Source organism: Cricetulus griseus, chromosome 3 (genome assembly GCF_003668045.3).
Source record: "Cricetulus griseus strain 17A/GY chromosome 3, alternate assembly CriGri-PICRH-1.0, whole genome shotgun sequence".
Classification (NCBI taxonomy): Eukaryota; Metazoa; Chordata; class Mammalia; order Rodentia; family Cricetidae; genus Cricetulus; species Cricetulus griseus.
Window position 1 is genome coordinate 131,452,084 of NC_048596.1, and position 21,621 is coordinate 131,473,704.

Genomic DNA, 21,621 nt, shown 5'->3' on the forward strand with positions numbered 1-21,621 from the left:
CAATCTAGTTAAATATATGTAAATTTTTGTCATTTATGCTTGTTTCATCTGTTACCTTCACTCCATTAGGCCAAACCCTGTTAATTTTAGGTGTAGTGATCCTGTGTCAGATGCAAATGTTATGTCAAACACGAAGGGTGTAATACAGTGTAGACCTGGATCTGGATGGCTAGTGGTTTTGATATGACTCAGGGGGTTCTTTCTTAGTGGTCTTTACCATCCTACCCTCTACTCAGCCTCATCTACATCAGATCCTAGGAGTGAGCCTTCTCAGCTACGAGGACCTTATGGCGCTTGGTCAATGTGGGGACTGTGAACAATAGTTCCTGGGAAGAATCGGTGTCTGCAGAAACTGGTTAGAACGGCAGTGCTGTAGAGAGGCTGGAATGTTGCAAGTCCAGAGGCTAATTACCTTATCTTGGGCTAGTTCTAGATCTCCGGAGTAGCCATTTCTTTCCCACCTCTGTATCTAAATGACTAATAGATGACAGTTTGTTGGAATCTGTTAACTTAGGAGACCACCAGCTCCCACCAACCCACAATCTCACAATCTCATCAGTCAGCATCTTGGGCTTATAGCGAAACTTCCCCATCTTGCTGTAACCACTTCTCTGTGATTTCTGACTTCCTTTGTTCTGTTAAACTGCTTCCACATTGACCTAAATCTGTGTTCCCCAGGGCATGCTCATTCAAAATGGATCCAGAATAAATTTTCTTATTCCCTTTAAATCAGAGCTGTGGATTCTGCATTGACAGCCCCTTTATTGAAAAGGTTGAACATGCTTTCTGCCATCTTGGCGCCGGTGGAGGCCTGCTGGGAAAAGGACTTCTAAAAGGCAAATATGTCTGGAAGGCTGTGGTGCAAGGCCATTTTAGCTGGCTATAAGCGAGGTCTCTGGAACCAGAGAGAGCACACTGCTCTTCTTAAAATTGAAGGTGTTTATGCCCGAGATGAAACGGAATTCTACTTGGGCAAGAGATGTGCTTATGTGTATAAAGCAAAAAACAACACAGTGACACCCAGGGGCAAACCAAACAAAACCAGAGTGATCTGGGGAAAAGTAATGAGGGCCATGGAAACAGTGGCATGGTTCGTGCCAAATTCCGAAGCAACCTTCCTGCAAAGGCCATTGGACACAGAATCTCTGTGATGCTGTACCCTTCCAGGATTTAAACTAAAGAAAAGTAAGTAAATAAAAAAGAAAAGGTTGAACATAAGCAGTAAAAGCAGATGTGGGAGCTCTCAGATGAGCATTTGCATATATATATAATATTTTAATATATAATAATAATATAAATTTGCTCTTTGGGGGGACAGGTCTTTCTATGTAGCTCTGGCTGTCCTGAAACTCACTATGAGATCAGGTTGGCCTCGAACTCATGCATAGCTCTGGGTTTGAGTACTTTGGACTTAGATTGTTCTGTTAAGGTACAAATCTATCATCCCCAAAGAGCTCTGGTGAGGGTAAATTCTCAGTGTGGCATGATGCACTAAAGCACTGTGATGTTTTTCTTTTCTTTAGAAATAGACTTTATGTGTTAGGGAAGTTTTGGGCTCCTACTTAAAATTTAGCAGGAAGTATGGAGGGTCCCTGACAATCTCCCCTCCTAACAACTTCCCACACCCAACAGTAGATTTGCCACTGTCCTACGCCACCACAGTTCACATTAGAGTTCATTCTCTTTTATTTTAAGATTCCTTTTATTTTTATGTGCATGTGTGTGTGGTTGTGTGAATTTATATGTCCCATGTGCATGCAGGATCCCATGGTGCAGAAGAGGGTATCAGCTACCCCGGAACCAGAGTTATAGACTGTTGCGAGATGCCATGTGGGTGCTGGGAATTGAACCCAGAAACTCTGGAAGAGCAGGCTATGCTTCTAATCCCCGAACTATCTCTCCAGACCCTAGAATTCATTCTTGATGCCATATGTTGTGTGGGTCTGGAAGATATGTGATGACAGAAGCTGACATTATAAATCATACAGTGTTTTTCATCCTCATGGCCTGTCTCCACAGTTCTGCCTTCCACACTAGGCCATCTACCTGGAACCTTACAGTCTGTAGCCTTACTAGATCAGCTGTTTTCACTTGGTGATAAGTGTTCAAAGTGTCTCTTTGTCTTTTCATGATAGCACATTTTTAATATTCTGAGTAGTTTTCCACTTTAAGGATACATTAGAATTTCTTCACCTTTTGACCTACTGGGGGACCTTGGCTGCCTCTAAGGCTCTGTAACTTGAACAAATCTGGCATAAATGTGTGTGCAAAGGCTTTGTGTGCAGTTTCCAGATCATCTAAATATATGCCAAAAATACAATTGCTGCATAATATGGAAGACTGGGCTGTTTGTCAGAAAGTTCCAGGTAGGTTTCCGTAGAGGCTGTGCCCGTTACAGTGACCCAGTGTTTTCGTTATCTTTGGGGGTTGTCAGTGATTGGTAATTCTAATAGATACACGGTGCTATGTGTCGCTGTTTTAAGCATTCTGCTTTTCAGGATGAACATCAGCTGTGTGTGACTCCCCCGCCACACACACACCAGTATTGTGTCAGGTAAGTAAAGTTTTCTACTGTGTTTACTTCTGTCTTAATTAGGGTACTATGGCTGTGACAAACACCATGACCAAAAGCAACTTGAGGAAGGAAGGGTTTATCCAGCTTACTCTTCCACATCACTGTTCATCACTAAGGGAAGTCAAGATGGGAACTCAGACAGGGCACAACCTGGAGGCAGGAACTAATGCAAAGGCCATGGAGGGGTGCTGCTTACTGACTTGCTCCCCGTGGCTTGCTCAGCCTGCTTTCTTATAGAACCCAGGACACCAGCCCAGGGATGGCACCACCCACAATGGTCTGAGCCGTCCGCCATCAATCACTAATTAAGAAAATGCCTTATAGCTAGAAATTGTGGAGATATTTGCTCAGCTGAGGCCACCTCATCTCTGATGACTCTAACTTGTGTCAAGTTGACATAAAACTAGCCAGCACAATCTATCTGTGTCTTTTATCAGAAATGACTGTTGGACTTTTCCTGTAAGTATTTAAGTAGTTTCACAAATTCGTATGGGTGTGTTAGTATGATGAAATACATTGAGTTTTGGATGTTAAACCCACTGTACATATCAGTATTAAACCTCAGTTGCCAACTATGCATTATTTTTATTACTCAGTTTCAAAACCACGCTGCTGTCATAGAACAAGGATGAAAGTGTTTCCTGGGGGAGTTCATGTAGGGACCCTTGGAGATGCCCTATTTCTCATGTAGACTCTTCAAGCGTCCTCCTTTGAGCCCCTGCAATCTCTTTGCATATAGTTAACAGATGCTTCTAACTCGGTCTTTGCTTTCTGGATGTCCCCCAGTTTTGACTTCAGTTTTCTAGGACCAGTTAATAATTACCACACAACTGCCTGCTTCCTGGCTTTCGAATGGATTGTTTCAGTCTCTCCTGCCATTGGCTTGAATACAGATCAGGAATATGCTCTCTGACTCATCAATGCAGGGCTAGCCCTTCATTGTCATTGTTGTCAACACTGAGCATAAAAGACAGTGAATCAGGCATCTGCCATGTTTGCTGACTAGAGAAGAGACATCCTTTTAAACTACCTCTTGTTTTCTATCTGATAACACCCATCACTCTTTTGTCTTTTCTCCTCTCTCCTTTTATTGTGTGTGTGTGTGTGTGTGTATGTGTGTGCGAGAGAGAGAGAGAGAGAGAGAGAGAGAGAGAGAGAGAGAGAGAGAGAGAGAGAGAGAGAGAGATTGCATACATGTGGAGACCAGAAGGCAACCTTAGGTGTTTTTTTCCAGGATGCAACCAGTTTGTTTTTTGAGACAGAATCTCTCACCAGACTGGTGCTCACTAAGTAGTCTAGACTGTCTGGCCAGCAAGCCCATAGGGCTACTGGTCTCTGCCTCCCTAGTGCTGGGATTACAAGCACATACCACTGTACTCATTTTTCCATGAGGTTTAGAGGCTGAATTCAGGTCCCCAGGCTTTACAGCAAACACTGTACTGACTCAGCCATCTCCCAGCCCCTTCTCCATTCTTCCTATGTCTGGCATTGTTGGAGGTCATCCCTGAGAGGAGAATTTTCTGTCTGTTGCGTTTGTTCCCTCTTTGCCATCTCTTTGTTTTCCTCACTGGAAGGTGCCTCTGCTCTCCATCTTCTTCCAGAGACTCTCCTCTCTCTTTTTTTAAATTAATTTTTAAAATTTTCATTTATTAAACTTGTTCATTTATTTTACATCCCTGCTTTAGTTTCCCCTCCCTCTTCTCCCATTCTCTACCCACTTCAATCTGCTCCTCCTAGCTTCCGGTTGTTTTATCTGTGTTTCTGACTGGCCAGCTAGAAATAAGGTTTCTGTTGTGGTTTGGGTATGAAGCATTCACTACCAGCTGTTGTGTCTGAGCACCGAGAGCCCAGATAGTGAAATAGTCACTGAGGATGGGCTTACTGGGTTCATACCTGGCTCAGGTTCTGGCATTCTTTCCTCCCCTCTCCCGACCTAACCAGCTGCAAGTTCCCATACCAAGGCCAGATTCCCAGGGGTCATGTTGACCTGTCATGAAACTACACTATAAGCTAAAATGTATCATTCTTCCTCTGAGTCACTTCCTCTCAGCTTTTGGTTGTGGCAACAAGAAAAGTAAAAATCTGGGAACAATAGCACATGACTTTCATCACAGCTCTGGGGAGGCAAAGACAGGTGGATCTCTGTGAGTTTGAGATTTTATGGAGGTTTTATTACATGGGTGTGATGGAACCTTGAACAAGCAACCAAAACATGATTGAGCCAGGTCCATGCCAATAGACAGTAAGGCCAGGTTCTACCAGGTCCCTCTCTGAAGGCCACAAGGCAGGGCCCTCGATATGGGAGTCTTATCACTGCAAGGAGGATCAGAGTCAACCCCTAGATTTAGAGCACTGGTGTTTCTCAATCTCTGGTGGTGACCCCTTTGACAAACTTCCATCTCTAAAAATATTGACATTACAATTCATAATAATAGTAAAATTGCAGTTATGAAGTACAACCATACAAAAATAATTGTATGGTTGGGTGCAGCATTGGGAAGGTTGAGAACCACTGAGAAAGATTATAGAGCTTTTATTACTCATCTTGGGGAAGAGAAATTCTAGTTTCTCTGGTCAGCCTTTAGGAGGGAGTTATAAAACTAAAAACCATATATGTCATAATATCATAAGGACCATCCTACCAATAACTGGGGGGTTATGTCTCTTCAGTGGGCTTGCACCTGGAGTTAACAAAGTGCAGAAATGGAAGCATCCTGTCTGGGGCCACCCGTGTGACCTTGGTAGGACTTTAATGGTCCTAGGTTCATTCTTTGATAATTGAACAGGAAGGAACAGGCACCACAGCCTTAGATTTCTGTCTTGTTAGTGAGTCAGTGAGTTGTCATTCTCTCCGAGTAAGATGAAGGGACTGTCAAACCTTTGATTATACACCTTATCTGATGCCTTCCTCCAGTTCCAGCTCTGAGGCCAACCGTCATTTGGATTCTGCCCCAGTGTTCCAGTCTGTCAGCAACCTCATTCTTGTCTCCATCTTATCCATTCCCGGTACCTTTTACTTTCCACCTCTATGTAGCCATGTTAATGTCTTGCATCTTTATCCTCCTCCCCAGCCTCTCTGCCTTCTTCAGAAAATTATTTCCTGTGCCTTTTCTTTTCTTGCTATGCATGGGCCTGAACTTGGCATCTCAGGCATGCTAGGCAAGTGCTTGACTCAGTTCATCATTTTGTTCATCTTTATGGAGACCTGGAAAATGTCTATCAGTTTTTTGTCACTATAGGAAGCCAGCTTACAGAGAGGAAAAGTATACACTGGCTCACGGTTTTGGAGATCTCAGTCCACAACCAGTTGACAATTCAGCTTTGGGCTTGTGGTGGCACAACATATGGCAATGAGTGATAGAGCCAAGAGAGAAGGAAGGGGCTGAGGTCTCACAGTCTGTTCAGATTCATACCCCACTGACCAAACACACACACACACACACACACACACACACACACACACAGAGAGAGAGAGAGAGAGAGAGAGAGAGAGAGAGAGAGAGAGAGAGATTTTTTGGTTTTTTGAGACAGTGTTTCTCTGTGGCTTTGGAGGCTGTCCTGGAACTAGCTCTTGTAGACCAGGCTGGTCTCAAACTCACAGAGATCCATTTGCTTCTGCCTCCCGAGTGCTGGGATTAAAGGTGTGCGACACCACTGCCCAGCGAGAGTTTTAAAAAGTCTTTCTTTTTATTTTCTGAAACATTAATATCATTATACCATTTCTTCCTTCCCTTTCTACCCTCCAAACATTCTCATATATCCCCCTTTTTCATTGATTGATTTTATATTTATAATATAATTTATAATTACATAAATATGCATGTAGTATAACATGCAGAGAACCAAGGAATGCTTGGTGGAAAAATGTCTCCTCCAGGGAAGAGCACACCAATTGGTTATCTAATACCAAATGGTCAGCAGTGGAAACATTCATACAAGTAATACTTTACAGAGTGAGCAGGCTTCACTTCTTCAAGCTTCTGCTTCCTCCTGGTAATGCCTATCTAGAGCTCAAGGCTTTAACACGTGGCCCCTAAGGGTGTTCCTGATCCAAGCTGAAGGACAAATGGAGATGCTTGTGAGCAGTCCACCATCTTAACCCAAGGTCTGTATTCCCCTACTTTTACAAGGGCTTAAGCCTCTGTGGAGTATATACATGACTGGCTTATTTCCTAGAACCATCTAAGCATGCCATGTTCCTGGGCACACAGACTTGAAGTCCTCTAGTTTACAGATACAATACAGTCACCTTGGACAAGTCTTAACCAAATTTGCTGGAGCCAAATCTGTAACTCCAAGTGATTACCAATGCTGCAGCAGGGCCCAGGCTGGAGCTGCATCCCAGAATTAGAGTGAGTTAGAACCAGAGAGTATGCCCCTTGGGTGATTCTGGCCTGAATAATACATCATCCCACTGCCAGGGCTGGAGATGACTGCAAAGCACATATCGAAGGGGCCCGTTGCTCGGAGGTATGCAGCTCAGCCACCTTCCAAGCACAGCTGTTTTGTTGTTGCCATAGAGTCCTGAAGATAATTCATAACACATCAGGGAGATGGAGATGGGCCCTAGAGGAAGGGAGGGTCTTGAAAAACTCTAATAATTATTGAAAATAAGGCAGCTACTATTTTGCCTGCAGAAAGTAGTGTTTCTCCTCCGTCAACTAGTCAACCAGTAGAGAGTATAGACACAGGTTATCTGCATTTGTATAAGGTCTTTTGGCTATTGCTTCAGATACAACCTCCAATTGAAAAGAAAATCCCTCTTTCTCCTTTCTCTGGGAATCTCTGAGCTGCCACCAATGCAAAGTGTGGGTCTCACAACACTGTTGTGTTGAGCTGAAAGTTCCTGTCTCACAGGGCCGGAGATTGATTTCACGTGGAAAAAAAAAAATCTGTCAGTGAGGATATGAAACAACTCCACACCTACAGCCGATCTGTCTTCAGCTATTTACAGTTATGTTTTAAAAACATATCATTTAAATATGAGTGGCGACTTCCTGTTAAGCTGTGGATGTAGCAACCAACAAGAAAATGGCCCCGAGTGGTGAGAAAGGAAAAAATAGTTTCTGTACACAAAGCCTTGCCATAATAAACAGGCAGAAGCGCTTCCTGACCCTCAGTGCCAAGCAACCATTTGCATCCCAGCCTCTGCAGCATTCAAAATATTTTTACTAGACCAAGTGCAAAGTATTATTATCATTAATATTAAGTTTATCCTTCTTGGAATACACCCAGGCTAGGGTTCTACCCAAAGGCCCTGTAGAAGCCAAGCTTAAGGACGTTGATCTCCGGCAGTTAGTTTGGTTTTAATTCCCTTCATATAAATTTTGCAAAGCTGGGGACACACATACACATTATTGTGCTGATGAAACCTACGCCCAACAGCCCGAGGCCCCCAGCAACCACCCCACAAACCATCACAACGGAAATTCCAGAGCAGGAAACTCTGAGCCAGGTCCCCAAAGGAGTGGGGGAAGAGAGGCATGGACAGTTGTGAAGACACTGGGTGCCCACAGCAGGCAGGGAGCCCCCTCAGGACACAGTGTGAGAGCCTCAGGAAGACAGTAATGTGGATGAGAGAGAAACACCTCTATGTTATCTTTGTTTGCCAAAGCAAACGTGTATTCCCTTTGTTTAAATCAGGAGCTGAAAGCAACAAGAATAAAAAACCCAAAGCTACTTTTCATTGACACATGTGCCTTGTGAGAGATGCTTGCTTTGTAAACAGTTCGCTGAATTTCCACAGAGCCACCTGTGCAGACCACACTAAAGACCCAGAATGTTAGCAGCCCCTGGGAGGTGCCTTTGGGCCCCTCTGCAGTCAGGATCTGCCTCATCTAGATGGTGACCACCATCTAGAACCCTTCCACATATTGCTTTGTGGGCAGGAACCAGAAACCACACAGACTACATTAAGGGCAACTTTATGTTAATATACTTGAGATGAGGCTGCAAGAACAGTGTGTGACAAGAAGTGACTTACCCAGAGATGTCCTCAGTCTTCCCAAGGGATGGGTAAGCGTATCCTGACAAAGGAAGGAGAGGGAGGAAGAGAATGGTGCAAGCTGCTCACATGGATGAGTGTGGGAGGGGCACTGTCACGAGTGACACCAAGGCCCTGAAAAAAAGAGGTCACGTTTGGAAGGATCCACCAGGAGGAAGGGAACACTAGCATCAACCATACTGACATCTTTAATGTATTGCTGGCATGCCAGCACCTGGGGGCAGGAGAGTGTCTTGTTTGTTACCATCACTACTCACAGAACTAGGTTCAGAAGAGCTGACTGGTCCTAACTCCTCCCCAGTGCTGACTGCTGGTGATGAGTGTCACACAAGCTCTCACCTGCCCTTGGGAAGTTCACGGTCAAGTTGGGAAGAAGATTAAGTTCTGGAGCCAACACTGCAAAACACAGGAACCATGGAGACACACTGATTATCCAAGGGCTTGTTCGCCTCCATGCTAACTGTAGTGCCTGTGGATGGATGGGAGGAAGGATTACAGGACACACCTGTCTCACCTGAGGTGTCTGTCCACGGGAGTGAGCCCATTTGGGCTGAAACAGGGCAAAGGCTATTTGGGATCTTCCAAGAGGGATGTAGAGAATGAGTGTGAAGAGGGGCTTTAGTCAAGGGGAGGCTCCTGATCCTGCCAGAGGAGCTAGAGAACTAAACAATGAAGCTATCCTGTCATTCCAACTATCCTGTCATTCTAGCTCCCACCCCCAGGACACCAAGAACTCAGGAGGTAGGTAGTCCTCAGTCCTGGACATACGTTGTGTTTATAAGTTCTCTCCTCAGTCCTTCCACCTTGTCTACAGGGCTACCTCCCTGAACATCACAAGTTGGCTGTTAGTTTGGCCATGGAGCCAGCAAACTGCCCTTTGCTTTCATTGGGTAAAGAACAAACCTACTATGCTCATGGGCTGAGATGTGGTCTCTAGGCCTCTGGGAGAAGATGGAGAAAGCCTCTGGCCACTGGAAGATGCTAAGAACCCTTTCCTCAGATTTTTGTGAGTATAGACATGATTAGAGTCTGCCAGTGTACCTGAGAGTCCTAGTAGGTATGACTACAGTGCCTCCAAGAATCAGTGCAATGCTAACAGGAGGCCCAGGTCCTTGTTGAGTGATTTGGAAAAGTCCATTGTGACTTTAATTTCTTCAGGCTAATGAGAGTGGCTGGATCACACACTAGCAGCCCCTCCCAGTGTGACAAGGTTGTCCCATCTTTCTGTCCCTTCTGCCTGGATGGCATGCACTCATGGGATTGCATTAGTTTGTTTCACAAGGAAAAATAAAATATTGACAGAAAAATATGATTCTTTCACTAGAATGTTTGCTTATTTTTAAGTTAAATGAGTTTTAATGGGTTAAAAAATAAAAACTGTACATATCAGTGGGATGAACATATGTTTTATATTTTATAAGTATTTATGTTGTTTTTATATATCTGCGAATTTTGTCTGCTTGTCTGTCTGTACAGCATGTGTGTGCTCAGTGCCTGTGGAGGCCAGAGAGAGTGTCAGATCCCCTAGAACTGGAGTTACAAATGGTTGTGAACCATCATGTGGATGCTGGGAATCAAACCCAGGTCCTCCGGAACCAATAGCAAGTGCTTTTAACCACTGATCCATCTCTCCATCCTTGGCTCTGTATCTTGATAGCTGTAGAGATGATGTAATGTTTAAGTTAAACACATGTTTTTTTTGAAGTCCTTCTAGATTTTGGAATATAGAAGGTAGTGTCTCTCCTGAAAGTGGCCTTGCTACATAGTCTGAAAATTAGTTGCCATATACAAAGAACAACACACACAAAGACAGCTGCTCTACAAGAGGAACTATGTCTCTGAGAAAGATATACACAAGACCTAAGTCGCAGTAGCTATGAGTCAGACTTTATTTGGAAATATGGTGTTTTCTAGTGTACTCCGGTTAAGATGAGGCCACGGTGGGTTAAGGCAGGCTGGAATCCAATATGGGTGATGTCTCTATAGGAAGAAAAGAAAGACATAGAGAGAATGGCTTGATCCCCTGGAGAAAGCTATGGGAGCTCTTGGTTGAGAGCCAAAGAGCACTGGAGGCTACCCTGAAAAAAGTAAGACAGGGAAAAGGACTTCTAAAAGGCAAATATGTCTGGAAGGCTGTGGTGCAAGGCCATTTTAGCTGGCTATAAGCGAGGTCTCTGGAACCAGAGAGAGCACACTGCTCTTCTTAAAATTGAAGGTGTTTATGCCCGAGATGAAACGGAATTCTACTTGGGCAAGAGATGTGCTTATGTTCTAAGACAATAAATTCCTGTCATTTTTCAGTTACCCAGCTTGTGTTACTTTGTTGTAGTTGCTCTAGGAAACCAGCACAGATAGCCATCATTTAACAGGCCTTCCCAGAGACGCTGAAACATGCCTGTCTCCTCCTTTCAAGGTGGTATCAGGCCGGAGATCTGGCCAGTAGAATTTGGATTTATCTTTAGGCCAAGGTCCTCAGCCATGCTCAGGAAGAGGCAACAGTGTGTAGCAGCAAAACTCTGGGGTTTGCGTTAAGATCCCTGGCTGGCAGACCTTTCGAAAGTTACTTCACGTCTCCCTGCCTCAGTAGCCTAATCTGTAGGATAGGAATAAAACTGGAGTTTCTAGGAGAGCAAACAGGTCATCAGTGTATATACTATGCTGTCGTATTTATTTATTTATTTATTTATTTATTTATTTATTTATTGTCAACTTGACACAAGTTAGAGTTAGAGTTATCTGGAAAAAGAGGAATCTTAATTGAGAAAACACCTCCATCCAGACTGCCTGTAGGCAAATCTATAGGGCATTTTCTTAATTAAAGATTGCTGTGGCCAGGCCCAGTCCACAGAGGTGGGACTGGGCATGTCTGGACAGGAAGTCCTGAAAGCTAGCCATGTCAAGCAGCATTCCCCCATGGCCTCTGCTTCAGTTCCTGCCTTCAGCTCTGCCCTGACTTCCTTCAATGATGGACTATGATGCAGAAGTGTAAGTTATAAACAAAACAAGACAAAACAAACAAAATCTGTTCTCCTCAAGTTGCTTTTGGTTGTGGTGTTTTATCACAGCATTAGAAAGCCCTACTAATTCACATTCCCAGAACAATATCTGGCTCACAGTAGGTGCTAAGAATGAAGGTGTCATGGCCTCACTATCTCGTTCCTCTCATTGGTTGCAGCATAACTTCGATGGATCCTCTGCTGGCCTGCACTGACACAGTGGTGGGTGGACAGAGGGTCAGAGGGATCAGAGGAGGATTTGGAGTTGGAATAAGGTCAGAGGCTGAGGCTTGGCAGGAAAAGTCAATAGCAAAATGTGTCCTGAGAGAGGATCAGGGTGCACAGTGTTCTGGAAGTGTCAGGATCAGGCACCAGAGAAGAAAAGAGGTGTGTGCAAGTCAGGGAAAGTAGAGCCAGGAGAAAGCAGGGGGGATCAGCAGCCATTGTCCTGGTAGGGGTAAAATGAGAGCATGCTCAATGGCTGAGGGGCCCAATGGGAGGCCAACATCTTAGGGAGACTCTTGGTAAGGGATACAGAAGGGGCTCCTGTCTACTAGGTGCTGGTCAGGTGGGGAGGTGGATAAGAGAGAGGGAGAAAAGCTTACCCAAGCTCTCCTGGCCAACAGGGATGTGTGTGCTGGCAATGGTGAACTGCTGTTCACTGCCCTGTTGGTGTGTGCAGTCAGATCTACCCACGACTGTCCTGGGTCCTGTGATGGTTAATATCTACTGTCAGCTTATCTGGGTTTGGAATCACCCAGGAGACACACATCTGGCTGTTTCCATGAGACTATCCAAAGAGGCTTAACTGAGGCAAAGACCTGCCCTGAAGGTGGGAGGCACCATCCACGGGCTTGGGATGGTGATCACAGAGTGACAAGGAAGGAGGAAGCGATCTGAGCGCCAGCTCATCTCTCTACTTCCTGACTGGAATGTGACCATTTGTTTCCATGTTCCCTCCACCACGCCTTCACCTGCCATGGCGGACTGTATTTTCTCAAACCATGAGCCCAGACAAAGCCTCCATTTCTTATGGTGTTCTTGTCATGTATTTGGTAGTCTCAAGAAGAAAAGCAATGAATATAGTGTCCCATGTCCCCTACTTCTGTATCCAATTGGTTGTGGCCTGTGTTCTCCCACCAACACCCTGACTACGGCTCTTCTAAAAGCAGACTCGAGGCCCTGATTGGGGCATCCTGAAGCTGGACCCAAGTTCACTTTCCTGCTCTGACTGAACAAACAAGAGATGACAAAAGTGCCTGTGACAGAAAATATAAACTTGGTTAAATTGACCAAAAACTATACACGAATCCATGCAGCCTGTGGCTGTGGTTGCTGGTAAACAAGCGGGCCCAGAAAATCTCTAGCAATGTCTTGTAGCTGAGAGAAATGTAAACACATGTGTGAACACTTCCAGAAGCCCATGGGAACAAACAAACTCTCACTGGAGTGCAGAGCCTGCATAAGCCATTTCCCTATATCCTGGGGAAATACCCACTGGGGCACAGTTCCACCGTTTTTTAGCCTTGTTTCTAGTCTTAAAAATAACTTACTGACTAGGGTCCTATCTCAGGTGGAAGAGTATTGTGGAATATTATTTTTACTAGGCAAAGATGTGTTACATTTGTTTATGCTGTGGAACATGACTTTAACTGTGTACATTTGTTTATGTCACATTTGTTTAGTATGTAAGGATGTGTGCTTAATTATGTAAAGACGTGTTGCATATGTTTCACCTTGCCTGACTAAGGCACCTGATTGGTCTAATAAAAAGCTGAACAGCCAATGGCTAAGCAGGAGAGGGATAGGCAGGGCTGGTGAGCAGAGAGAATAAATAGGAGGAGAACGATAGTCTCAGGAGAGGAATGAGAGAGGAGAGGAGAGAACGAGAGAGACACCCCAGGGAAGAAGCCAGGCAGCTGCCCACCAGCCAGACACAAGAAACTGTGAAAGTGAAATATACAGAAGGAAAGCAAAATAAAAATCCCCAAGGCAAAAGGTAGATAAAGAGAAACAGGTTAATTTAAGTTAAAAGAGCTAGCCAGAAGCCTGGCGGTGGTGGGGCATACACACCCTTAATCCCAACACTCGGGAGGCAGAGGCAGGCAGATCTTCATGAGTTTGAGGCCAGCCCGGTCTACAAAGTGAGTTTCAGGACATCCAAAGCTGCACAGAGAAACCTATCTTGAAAAACAGAGAGAGAGAGAGAGAGAGAGAGAGAGAGAGAGAGAGAGAGAGAGAGGGAGGGAGGGAGGGAGGAGCCTAAGATAGGCTGAGCATTCATAAATAATAGTTAAGTCTCTGTATCATGATTTGGGAGCTGGTTGGTGGCCTAAAAGAGCTTTGTACAGAAGAGGGCTTGCCTGCCATGCTCAAAGCCCGGGTTTAGAGCACACTCCAACAAACACACACACACACACACACACACACACACACACACACACACACACACACATTCTGATTAACTAATTAATAATTAAACTAATGAACTTGTCCATTACATCACACTCCTTCATTTGTTACCTTTGAATAACACCTATGGATCCTACACCATTAAAACTGAGAAATTCACACTTTTGCTCTCACCCTATTTCTTCCAGAGTGTGATTTTTTTTTAAGTTTTCACATTTGTTAAATTTAAAACTATGAATGTAGTTTTAAGTTTTTGCTTTTCTATTCACTTGAAAGACTTCAGGGTCCTCAGTGAACTGTGGAACCCACTGGAGGCCTGCCCTGTCCTTCATATATGTCTCCTCTCCCTCCATCATGGGTACACCATCAAGGATACTATTCTGTTTGATGGCCTCAATGTAAGAGACAACTCTCGCCTCAAAGGGAATAAGAATGGTCTATTCTTAAGCTGAGTCTAAATGACCGCAGCCCAAGATCGTGGATTCGGGTTGTGTCTAATAACATGCTCTGACGGGGAAGGAGTTTGAGGAAAGTTGAAAGTTACAGATAATCTTACATCAAGGCTTAGGCAAACATCAAGAGGAAAGCCAAGTAGGAAGAACAGCTACGTGAGGACATTTCTCCTGCAGATGTCAGGTGCTACCAGACGGCATTCTCAGGCTTGAGGCAGGCAGAAGCTAGCCACCTACTCAGTTACTGGAGTTGTGAGGACAGATACAGATGTGGGCAGTCACTGCTATTAACGGGATTAGAAATAATCTGAGGTAATTTGGCTGTGGATCTGCAACACCCCAACTTTTTGCCATTGCGAAGTTCCAGTCAGTCAATAGCCTTGTAGAATCCTTAACACGTCAATGGCTTTTCCTCGGGGGAACTTCCGTTCACAATGGCCTGCAATTGAGTTTCCTGTTCTTTCTTAACTTTTATCTATGTGTTAAACTGGAATAAATGGCCAGGCGGTGGTGGTGCACACCTTTAATCCCAGCACTGGGGGAGGGAAGGGCAGGCAGAGGCAGGCAGACCTCTGTGAATTTGAGGCCAGCCTGGTCTACAGAGTTCCAGGGCCGCCAGAGTTGTTACACAGAGAAACCTTGTCTCAAGAAACCAAACCCCACCCCACCCCACCCCAAAAAATCAATGGCAGTGGCATCTTGTACAACTTCATCAATACTTTTAGTCTATGGTTTCCTTTTTCAGTAGGGCTGCTGGCTTTTCCAGGGCCACATAATGTAGTATGTTCTTAATGCCAAAATCAAATAGATTTTTTTTTAATACATCTTCCTCTTGCTCAAAACCAGGTGGTGTGAACCCCATGGGTGCTGGGAACTGACTCAATTATAGTCCTTGAAAGAAAAGCAAGTACTCTTAACCACAGATTGACTCAAACTTACTATGTAGCTGAGGCTGGACTTGAACTCCCATTCTTCTTGCCTCAATCTCTCTAATGCTGGGATTAGTGGCTTGTGCCACTATGCCAGGCATGATCACAAAATTTACAGCCTTTCGGGTGTTTTCCTCACTTAAATGTTCTAATCGCCTTTCTTTTTGCTCACAAGGAATATGCACTGCCCCTTCCCCAAGCTTCACTTCACATTTTCCAAGCTTTGAGACAACTCCAAACTTGCCCCCACCACCCCCGGCTCTCTCATCTTCACCACCAAGGTTGGAAGCCTGCGAGCTTGATTTCCCAGCTTCCCTTGCCAGCAAGTTTCTTCCAATGGGAAACTTTGGAGCTGGACAGTGGGAGGATGAAGGAAGAGCTTCCCCACTGTGGTGATAGCTGCCTTAGTAGCAGTGGGAGCTGTTAGGTTCTAGACTGTGTAGCAGCAGACAGGGGAGGAATCCAGATTCCCAGGTGAATCTGAAGGTAGTCACATGCTGTGGTGGGCCCTAATTTCTGTTTCATTCCTTCAGATCCAGAGTGAGTGTGCAGCTTCCTGTGGCGCTGGCTTCTTCTGGATGTTAAAGACTGAATGTTTGCATCTCTCTCAATGCGGTGATATTTTGCTTATGATGTAACAAATAAAGCTGAAGATCAGAGTGCAAAGCTAGCCACCGTGATCAGCCATACAGGCCAGGCAGCAGTGGCACACACCTTTAATCTCATCAGCCACACAAGTTAGTCATAGAAGCTGGGCAGTGGTGGTGCACACCTTTAATCCCAGCACTAGAGAGGAATATAACGTGGGTGGAGACAGGAGTTTAGTGTATTCAGTCTGCAGTCACGATGAGGATATGATCGCCCCAGCCTTGGTAGAGGTAAGAACTCTCTAGTGATTGGTTGCTTTGCTTTTCTGATCTTTAGCTTGAACCCCAATATCTGTATCTTGGTTTATGTTATTCATGCTACACTCAATCCATACACAGACGCCCTCATCCTGACAGACTGCATTTGGAGAAAGGGCCTATCAGAGTTAATTAAGGTTCAATGATATTGTATTTGCAGCCCTAATCTGGTAGGACTGGTGTTCAAAGAGGGAGAGATAGCAGAGATCTCAGTCACGGAGTGCACAGAGGGAAGGCTGTGAGGATACTGTGACTTTGAAGGTGCCTGTCTACAGGGCAGGGAGAGATCGTTCACCAGAAACCACCCTTGACAAACCTTGATCGTGAACATCTAGCCTGTAGAACTGCAAAAGCATAAAATTCAGTGGCTATGGACAGCTTGATCAGGCACACACACTTACATCAGCGTCTGTTCCTCCATCCCCTCTTTCCAGTGGCTTGCTTTCTCTCTGCACTCTGACTGGTTCCCTCCTTGGCTGTGTGCAGTCTGTATCTTTTATTCTTTTTTCTTTCAATTTTTCACATTTCCTTATTAAGCTTTCAGAGTTTCAGCCTCTACTTACCTTACCCCTATGTCCTTGCACTCAGTTTACCTTTTCCATTACAGTTTCCTCTTAGTGCATTAATTACAATTATCTTAAATTCCCAGTGAAACTACACCCTATCTGCTGTATCTGAGCCTAGTTCTGATGCCCGATCTTTCTCTTAACACTGTGTTTTTCACTTTTAGTCTGCCTTGTAAAATTTAGTTGAATGTTAAACATTATGTATCCACTAAAGCAATAGATGAAACAGGACTTTATGTGTAAAATTTCGTGTTTTTCTGGCCAAGAGTTTTTACTGCTCATTGTAACTATAGGGGCCAGAGGTTCATTATTTCTCTAGTGTCCTTGTTTCTATTTATCTTTGGATTTCCTTAGAGAAATCTCCTTCCTAACAGAGCCCAAGTCAAGCAGTTCTTTCGGGTGCAATCCTGTGATTACATAGGAGCCAGGCTGATGTGGGCAAAAGGAAGCGTTCTGCAGTCCTGTGATTGGGTGTTGGTCTTCCAGGGAGCCAGCGCCTCTGGACTTCGATCTTTGCAAATGCTTCTCGGTGTAGCTAGTTATTTTCTCCACATAGGAGAGACAGGAAGGCTCCTGGGATGAAGCTGGGCATTTCCATCTCCCAGGACCAAAGAGTTCTCGTTAATAACCCTAGCCAGTAAGACTGAGCTGTGTATCATCTTTAAAGATGCAGCCCTTGTTAAGAACAGAATGCTCAGCCTGGCTGGGGTGCCGTGCACCTCTGATCCCAGCACTCAGAAGGCAGAGGCAGGCAGATCTCTATGAGTACCAGGCCAGCCTGGTCTACAGAGCAAGTTCTAGGACAGCCAGGGCTACACAGAGACAACCTTGCTCCACTTGAGTTTTAATGTTGAATGCACTCTGGTTTACTTGACAGAGCATCCAGATATAGTTTGTTTGTTTGTTTGTTTGTTTTGTCTTGTTTTTTCATTCTCACTGCCAAGACCTTGAAGTCAAAATTCACACAAGTGTGATGCACCTCTCACACTGGTCCCCCAGAGTTTCTCTCAAACATGTCCACATGGACCCCCCAGGAAAGTTGTCACTTGTGGTTTAGGTTTCCTATTCTCAGATGCACTGAATCACATGGGAGGCTTTTATTCCTTTCATTTTTTTCTTTTCTTTTAAATAGACTCTCACTATGTTGCCCAGGCTGGTCTCCTACTCCTGAGCTCAAATCATCCCCCTGCCTCAACCTCCTGAGTAGCTGGTGGCCTAGAGACATACAAACATGTCTCCTAAGGAGGTGCTCTCTCCTAGATGTTTGCTGTGATTCTCTGTATCCATCTGTGTTAGTTACATTTTTATTGCTGTGAAGAGACACCATGACCAAGGCAATTTATAGAAGGAATTTATTGGGACTTACAGTTTCAGAGAGTGGGTGCATGACCATTATGGAGGGAAACATGACAGCAGGCAGGCTGGCATGGTGCTGGAGCAATATCTGAGAACTTACATCTGATCCACAAACATAAGGCAGAGAGCATTATTGGAAATGGTGTGAGCTTTTGAAATTTCCAAGCCCACCCCCAGTAACCACCTTCTCCATCAAGGCCACACCTCCTAATCCTTCTCAAACAGTTCCACCAACTGAGGACCAAGCATTCAAATATATGAGCTTATGTAGGCCCTTCTTATTCAGACTGCCACACCATATGTCTTTCCAGTTTTGAAACCAGCACTCAGCCTTGTGACCTTAATTCTCCAATAGATCTAAGAAGCAGTGCTGATTTTCATGTTGCTCAGTATTTTTCTTGCAATGCTAAGGAGTAATGTCTACAAAGATCCTGTTATGCTGGACCAGAAACCAGAAGGTGTTTTAGCCTTTAGAGCAGTTCTCCGACTTCAAATGCTCCTACTTGAGGCACCTTGAGAAGTCTCTGTGTTCTGGGCTATCACTGACTGATCTGATCTGCTATTGCACTAAATCTTCTGCCTGGAAGCATCCATCTCAGAGCCTCTAGAGCCCAACCTCAACACTGGTCCCGCTACTCTGTAGGCCTTATCCCTGATGGACCTTGTGTCTTTTCCTATCAGATCTTGTGTCTCTAACTATCAGATCCTGTGTGAGTCTTAACTTATCTCCTTGCTTTGCTAGTGTACCTCCTCAAGAAGCTCTGTAAGAAAAAGCTGTAGGATGTCTGCCTTTACTATTCCTACAACCCTGGGGATTTTTTTTCTTGTTTGAAGCAGTCTCATTATTCCAACCAGGCTAGCCTGGAACTCTCTAAGTATGTAGCCCAGGCACTCAAGATTGTGATCCAACTGTTTCAGCCCCCTGAGTTCTGAGATTACAGGCATGAAGCTATCACCTAGGTACTTAGTCCTAACACTTAAAAACACTCTTTCGCAGAACTTAATGCTCAAAATATTATCATATTGCCTTTTACACTCCCCCCAAAAGTCTGGTGTCATTGTCTTCTAGAACCTTCTGAGAAGTTCCTATTTTTATTTCTTTTTTCTGGAAAATTTGATGTCTTCATATATATGCATATATAATGTGTTCTCAAATTCCTTGTAGTTGGATCTAAATACAGACAATTTGCTATCAATCTGGCATGGTCCTTAGCTCTTTTGGGGGGAGCATTTCTGACCCCCCACCCTTGGGCCAGTGTCTTCCATTGCTTCTGAGATTATCCCCTTTCCCTAACTATTCTGTGCATGTTGTCTGACATTTTGAGTTGATTTATTGTGACTCTGTATTTTTCATTTACATTTTTCAGTTTCTTTCTATTTTTATTCTACAACCTAGGAAGCATCCCAACTTTATCTTGACAGTTTTGAATTTTAAAATGATTTTATTGCAAAAGCAGGCTTACTTTATAAGTGTGTGTGTGTGTGTGTGTGTGTGTGTGTGTGTGTGTGTATGTTTGTGGAGTGTGTGTACACATGCGTGTAGGTACCTAAGGAGGCCAGTAGAGGGTTCTGGTTCCCCAGGAGCTGGAATTTCAGGAGGTTGTGAACTCCCTGACATGGGTGCTGAGAATTAAACTTGGTCCTTTGAAAGAGCAGTATAGGTTCTTAACTGCTAAGCCATCTCTCTAGCCCTAATTATTTTTATTTTAAAAATTATTTTTATTTTTCAAAATTAATTGCATGTGTTTGTTTTATGTGGATGGATGTTTTGTCTGCATGCATGTCTGTGTACCATGTGCATGCCTGGTGCCTGGAAGCCCAGAAGAGGGTTTCATTTCCCTGGGACTGGAGTTATTGACAGCTATAAACTGTCATAAGGGTTCTGGGAATTAAACCTGGGTCATCTGGAAGAGTAGTCAATGCTCTTAACCAATGAGCCATTTTTCATTTTTGTTTTTGTTTCTGTTTTTTGGTTTTTTGAGACAGGGTTTCTCTGTGTAGCTTTGGAGCCTGTCCTGGCACTCGCTCTGGAGACCAGGCTGACCTTGAACTCACAGAGATCCACCTGTCTCTGCCTCCTGAGTGCTGGGATTAAAGGCGTGCACCACCAATGCCCAGTCCAATGAGCCATTTTTCCAGCTCCCTCCCTCCCCATTTTTTGAGGAAATGTTTCACTACATAGCTTTGACTGGCCTAAAATTCCCTATGTAGACCAACCTAGATTCGAACTCACAGAGATCCGCCTGCCTCTGTTTCCTGAGTGCTGGGATTAAAGGTGTGCACCACCTGGCCCAGCCTATTAAAATGTTTATTTAAGTGATCATGTTTAATTTCTAAGCTTCCTTCTTTACCATGTAATTTCTTTTTCATAGCATCCCTTTTTAAATTACAGATTCCATAACTTTTCATTTCTCTGAAGACACCAGTTCATATTTTGAGGCATCATCGTCTGCTCTGAAATATTGATTTTCCCTATGGGGTTGGTTGTTCTCATATTTCTTTCTCACAGGGCTTGGTCTTCTTCATGTGTCCAACAGGCCTCCATCTTTCTTTTGTTCTGAGAGTGGAGCACCAGGATGATGGTGCTAAGTGCCTGGTGTGCAGTGCATCTTGAGTCTTGCAGGTCTGCATGCCCACAAAGTAGCTCCCTGGATTTGGAGAGTGTAAGGACACTGGCATGTAGATTGCTAAATAAAACTAATGGAAGGCCATTGCTTGGAGCTAAGCTTCTATCATAGTCCGAAGCACAACAAGCCGGAAATCAAAATAGAGTCACATATGTTAAAGACATCTCTGACGGGCAGGCTATCTATGACAGTGAGAACAGTACCCACTACAGGAAGTCATCAGAAATGTAAATCCACAGGCTCACTCTAGACTGCCTACATAGACCAGCTCAGGTTGGGTCCATCCATCCTAGAGTTCTGGGTGATGCTGAGACTCCTCACCTCGGGTGTGGTTTGAGCACTATCCCATCACATCAAATCTGCTCATATTGAAAGACTAGTTCTTCTTGGAAGGCATGTCCAATGTCTCCCAAAGTGTCTGAGAGTGTGTGGAGGCCATGGCTGATTATAACCACCCTGGAGAGCTGAGGGTAATGATTGAACAGTTCCCAAGCCGACTTCTACTTAGACCTGCTCTTCGGGTAATTCCCCATTAGCCTGCTTGCGTGTGTTCCTGAGGTTCAGAAAGGATGAGGCACTGGTCTCTGTGCTTCTCTCTGACTTAAAGCATCTCTGCAGGTTTTAACCTACCTGACCCTAGTCTGTACCTGTCCATTTGATATCTAGCTGGCAATCCCTTCCAACAACTAATGACTCTGTTTCCGGGCCACAGTGTAACCTGGGAACTGACTCATCCTCTCCCTCACATTTCCCAAGAAAACACCTTTTATTCTGCTTACAGTTTTGGCAGTAGCTAGCT

General features: G+C 44.4%; 1 pseudogene; it reads left to right on the plus strand.

Annotated features, from left to right (window-relative positions):
- The first annotated feature begins 797 nt into the window (after positions 1-797).
- On the plus strand, positions 798-1,179 carry LOC100769084 (annotated as a pseudogene).
- The last annotated feature ends 20,442 nt before the right edge of the window (positions 1,180-21,621 follow it).